Source organism: Solanum pennellii, chromosome 11 (genome assembly GCF_001406875.1).
Source record: "Solanum pennellii chromosome 11, SPENNV200".
Classification (NCBI taxonomy): Eukaryota; Viridiplantae; Streptophyta; class Magnoliopsida; order Solanales; family Solanaceae; genus Solanum; species Solanum pennellii.
This window is the reverse complement of record NC_028647.1, coordinates 28952371-28958324: the sequence shown is the minus strand read 5'-3', so window position 1 is coordinate 28958324 and position 5954 is coordinate 28952371.

Sequence of the window (5954 nt, the reverse complement as noted above, 5' to 3'; positions counted from 1 at the left end):
GAGTTGAGAGTTCTCGTCCGACCAGCCCGTACTATTGATTTGACTACTCTCCGGGCTTCTGTGGCAAGTTTGAGGGTTGATGTGGATGCCATTCTAGATATGCGGGTACCTAATCCTGAGGCCACATACGGAGCTTTCTTAGGATACGGTGCTTAGTGCACTTTGCTAGACAACCATTGCGCCACTGCCTCTGCCACGTGAGCATGCAAAGAGGCACCGACCCAAAGAGAGTGATGAACCTTAGGCTAGGAAGAAGGAGCACACTGAGTTAGAGACTGCGAGGAGAGAAACTTTTGTAGATGAGGAGGCCTGATAGATGAGGGATCGTGAGTTGGCTGCTGGGGCATCTAGCTCCAGGCTTGAGGATATTGAGCGGAGCACCACTGAGGGTGCAGACATTACTACAGACACTACTTATAGAGTGGGTTCCGGGTAACCAAACCCGCCAACTTATTGATCGTCGGCGCTATGCGCCTTAGGTTTGCTTCACCTACCACCTTGTTATTATATTTCTTATGAATTGGGGACAATTGCATGATTTCTTGTTGGGGGTGGGGTAAATGAAAAGTGAGTGCTAGGGTGAAGTATGAGTAGCCCAACTCCCGATCCTCTCTTGGGGTTTTCTTGCTTGTGTTCTTTCGCCCCAAGAGACTGATTATTTCACTGTTCAACCGGCATGTTAGTATCTTGTACAAAGTATGAATGTTAAATCTGAAGCATGATGGCTAAATACAATGATATCCCGTCCTAAAGAGAATGCTTGCATGATTAGTCATAGTGAATGTTCAATGTGTTGGCTCTAAGCATGAAATAGAGATACATCATTGCATAACCCTCTATCTAACACTCGAACTAGGTGTCCAATAATCTGGTAGAGCAATGAGGTGTTAAAAGAGTGTGAGGAAAGTTTAATATTCCACTGTTGGTGCCTAGCTAGAACTTGCCTGGTTAGTCCCACAAAAAGTACTCTGTGTTAGACAATTAGGAAAGGATCGTAGGCCCTTGTTCAAATTAGCCAGTCTTTAGCCTAAATAAAAGAAAACCAAATGAAATTAATTTTGTTTTGATCCAAATGATTCCATATTACAATGGACATTTATTTTCTACCCAACTCGTCTTTTCTAGGTATAATGTATTGGCCCTGGTCCCTCCTTTGACATGTGCACCTCAACTTAGGCCAAAAGCATAAGTTAAGGGTGGCTAATGCAAAACCGATCTCATCTTATACCTAAACCAACCTTGGGTATTGTGTACCTAAACTCATGGCAAAGCCAAGAGTTGAGGGTGGCTATTATGAGTAATTTTCCGAAAAATGGGGTTGAAAGAATTAATGTGAAAAGAAAAAAAAGAAATAGTGAAGAAGAGAAGTCACTCAATCAAAGTTGAAATCAAGTGAAACAAAAAAAAATTAAATAATAATAAAAATAAAAGAAGAGTCATTTGCACAAAAGGAAGAAAAAAAGGAGAATAAAAGGCAAAGGATACAAGAAAAGAAAGAATAGGGCATAATAGACAATGAAAGAGGTAGGACGCTTAGCCGTAATATCAAGGAGGGAAACAAAGCACTAAAATGCATCCATATGTACCGTACATACCATAAGCCAAAATTACAAGCCAAGAAAGTCCTATCGTGATCCTAAGAGTCTAATCTGGTGAACTTAAAGAAGTGAAAATAAGAGAAAGCCTATGGCGACAAGTATCAATTAGGTGTGAAGTTGTTCTAAGAGTTAATGTTGAATAATGATCCTCATACTCAAATTTGAAACCACCGTGTGAAAAAGGAGGATATCTCTTGAAGTGAGAACACTAGTTGCAATATTGGAGAGTTGGTGCCTTTCTGAGAGATAAAAGAGTAGAGGTGTCGACATGTGATATACCGTGGTTTCACGGTATAATTAATACTTTTTCCTTAAGTTTAGTGTGTCCGAAAGCCTTTTTGTGCTAATTTTGATATAAGTTTCTCTTTGTTTTGCAGGAAATCTGTCCAAGGCTGAATGCGGAGATTTTGAGCGAAAAAATGCAGAAGAGACCACCTACGGAGCTTATGACGGTCCGTCGTGCTTGTGACGGTCCGTAGGTGGCAACGTAGTGCAGCTGCTGAAGGAAGATGGGGAAGTCTGACCAAGTGTGGGATTACGAAGCTTGTGACGGTCCGTCATGGCTATGACGGTCCGTCCTGTAGGATCGTCGTGAAGTTCAGAGAAGTGATCCCAGTACCCAAATTCCGAGAGTTGAAGTATTTTGGAACGAAGACCCTCGACGGACCGTTGTGCCTATGACGGTCCGTCATACCTGTCGTCGAGGGGAATGAAGAAAGCAGCAGAAGAATTGCACCAAGTATGGGACGATGGAGTCCACGACGGTCCGTTGTGACCGCGACGGTCCATCGCGAGGTCCGTCGACCCAGCCGCGTTTTGGCAGATTTCCAGCAGTTAGAATGCTTGTTTAATTAGGTTTTTGTGTTTTTATAAATATTTCGAAAAACCTCATTTTTGAGGTTACACACCTGATAGTTAGACACCTGATAGTTAGACACCTGATAGTTAGACACTTAGATTGTTGAAACTCCGTATTCGTAAACATTGTATTGTGAGATTCTCGATAATCATTAGACTTTTTGTGAGATTATTGATTACGTAGCCGGACCAAGGTGCGGAGTGAGATTTTCTAGATGCCGGACCAAGGATTAAGAACTACATAACTTATCACTTTGCATGCAAGATACTAGGAAAGATTTGTTATAGTTAGATTTATCAAGTTATGAACCTGTGGGGAACACGTAAACCCTAGTTACTTTGATTAACTGATTAAAACCCAACTTTCAAACCGTTAAGTGTCTCTTTCAATTTCGCTAGTTATTTTTACTCATTAGGAAATACAAACCCCCCTTTTTATGTTTTTTACTTTCCAAGGAAGTCATCAACCGAACAATAGTAATAAACAAGTTGGAGTTAAGTCTAGACTATTTTCCTCGTGGGAACGATCCCAACCTCACTAGTTGGGTTATTTACTTGACGCGACCGCTTTACTTCTCATTTGAGAAGTAAGTTTGAGCGTATCAAATTTTGGCGCCGCTGCCGGGGAAAATAGCTTTTAGATTAACTTGAACTTATTACTATAGTTTAGTTGATATTTTCTTGATTTTACTTTGTGTTATTGTTTTTGATTTCTTTTCAGACCTTTCCTCCTTGTATGCCAAATACACGGAGAGGAAGAGAACCGCTGTTTCCCTACGATCACGAGTTAGAGCGTTCACTGCGCAATATGAATCGTAATTTGGGAATAAATGATGAGGATCCGAACCAGAACATCCCAGCTCCGATTGATGTTCATGGTCAGATGTTACCCGATGCTCCGGGTGAACATCAACATAGGGGACAGAATCCCGCTCCACGGCCCCAAGCATACTACAGAGGCTATGATGACATAGCAGATTCGGATGGGCCACTGGTTTTGCCTCCTCTACCCGCTGGCCACACTATTGTGCTAACTAGTAGTCTGATGCAAATGCTCACTGCCAGAGGTTTGTTTTCAGGGCTACCCTCTGAGGATCCACATGCCCATATAGCTAAGGTAAGGGCAGTGTGTAAAAGTTGTGTGGGAAGGCCTGATTTCGATCTAGATGTAATAGGGCTCAGAGTGTTTCCTCTCTCACTGACGGGAGAGGCTGCTATTTGGTTCACTGAGCTCCCATACAACTCCATCTTTACTTGGAACCAACTAAGGGATGTCTTCTTATCACGCTACTATCCGGTCTCCAAGAAACTAAACCACAAAGACAGAGTGAATAACTTTGTGGCACTACCAGGAGAGTCAGTTAGTAGTTCTTGGGATAGATTCACCTCATTCTTGAGAAGTGTTCCAAATCACCGTATAGATGACGAGTCACTTAAAGAATACTTCTATCGGGGACAGGATGACAACAACAAAGCTGTATTGGACACTATAGCAGGTGGATCTTATGGAGACTGTCCTTATGCCGAGATTGCTGAAAAATTAGAAAAAATCTCCCGGAATAACAAAGCTTGGAGCACTAGGAAGTCTGATACAGGGAGAAACACCTTTGCAGTGCAGTCCACTCATAACCCAGCCACAGATGAGATTCGTGAAGAAATGGCTCAAATGAGAACTGAGCAAGGGTTGGTACTAAAACATGTCACTGGGGGTGCAGAAAAGATTAATGCAGTCAACTACTTGGCTAAACCACCACCCCCTAACGGTGAATGTTACTATGAGGAGGATTCCTATGCAGTCAATGAACAAATGGGGGGTTTCCGACCAAGCGCCCAAGGCTCAAATCAGGATAATTGGCGCCAAGGTCAAGGGAACCAAGGTCGGAACTACGGTAACTACAACCGTGAGGGTCATTATGTCCGAGATGGTAACTACAATCGCGACAACAACTTCAACAAGGGTAACTATGGTAATAGAAACGACAGGAGTGGACCCTATGTTCCTCCTCAAAATCGTGAAGTNATGAAGTTGGGTTTGGGGGATCCAAAACCCACTGCGATGCGGCTACAGATGGCTGATCGGACAGTGAAACGGCCTATAGGGATACTCCATGATGTGCTAGTAAAAGTGGAGTCATTCATCTTTCCGGCTGATTTTGTTATTCTTGATTGTGAGGTCGATTTCGAAGTGCCTATCACTCTTGGGAGGCCATTCCTTGCCACAGGTAGAGCCTTAGTTGATATGGAGAAGGGACAGATGACATTTCGGTTGAATAATGAAGAAGCGAACTTCAGCATTTGTAGGACCATGAGGCAGAGTGGTGAGCTCCAATCGGTATCTGCCATATCTCACAAAGAAAAGATGAAGAAGGAGACTAAACAGGAAAATCCAAAACAAGAGTTTATAGTTGGGGATTTGGTGCTTGTAGACAGTTTTGGGTCGCCTCGTCTTCCGGGCAAGCTCAAGTCCAAATGGACTGGCCCTTACTTGATTACCCAAGTATTCCCTCATGGAGCAGTTGAGTTAAAAGCCAAGGAGGGAGTGTGGTTTAAGGTGAATAGAGAACGAATAAAACTCTATTTTGGGCATAAAGCATCGGGGAATAAAGTAATAGAGGCAAACCATCTTGATGAAGGCTGAGTAATCAAGTGTCCCCAGTCGTGCCGCGACATTAAGTCAGGCGCTTGTTGGGAGGCAACCCAATACTTGTCATTTTTTTAGTAAGGTTAGCATTTTTCTACTAATGGGTTTTTAAATTTGCAGGCACATCACAAGGAAATTCTGCAGAAAACTACTCAGCAGCCACTGACGGATATAACGACGGACAGTTGCGCATGCGACAGACCGTCGTATGCATCCGTCGTTCAGGTACGTTTTTCTGATATTTTGAAATTAGGTCACACACGACGGAACCCACGATGGGTCGTCGCAGATGCGACGGACCGTCGTCGGGGAACCGTCGCGTGATCAATGACATAACCCGACCCGACCCGGATGGACCCTTTTCAAAATCTGACCGTTTATACTCCCCACCCCTCCATATTTCACCCTATTACTTCCTTATTCCTCTCATCTCCCCTCTCTTTTCAACTTCCACACTCCCCTCACTGATCATTGCCCCCAAAATCCTCCTAAACCTTATAGTTATCATTTACTAATCGGTGCTGTTGCTGTGGGTATCTACCTTGCCAACTGAATCATTCTCCATTTGTTTTTTCTCCTCCGTTGGGACGATACAGCGAGGAGATGGTCCGAGAGTTCTACGCCTCCTACGTAGCGACTCTCTGATCACAGATCGACAGGCGGGCTGCTCCCGCTAAACAGGCCCCATTGGTGCAGGTTCGAGTCCGGGGCGTGCAGGTTGACATCTCCCTGCCAGCCATCCGCAGGTTCCTATACGGCGAGAGTGCAGATGCTACTCGGACCCCCATCACTGCCGAGTTTGACTATCGCTGGCAGATAGTGAAGGATGGACAGTTCCTGCGAGAGCCAGCACTGAG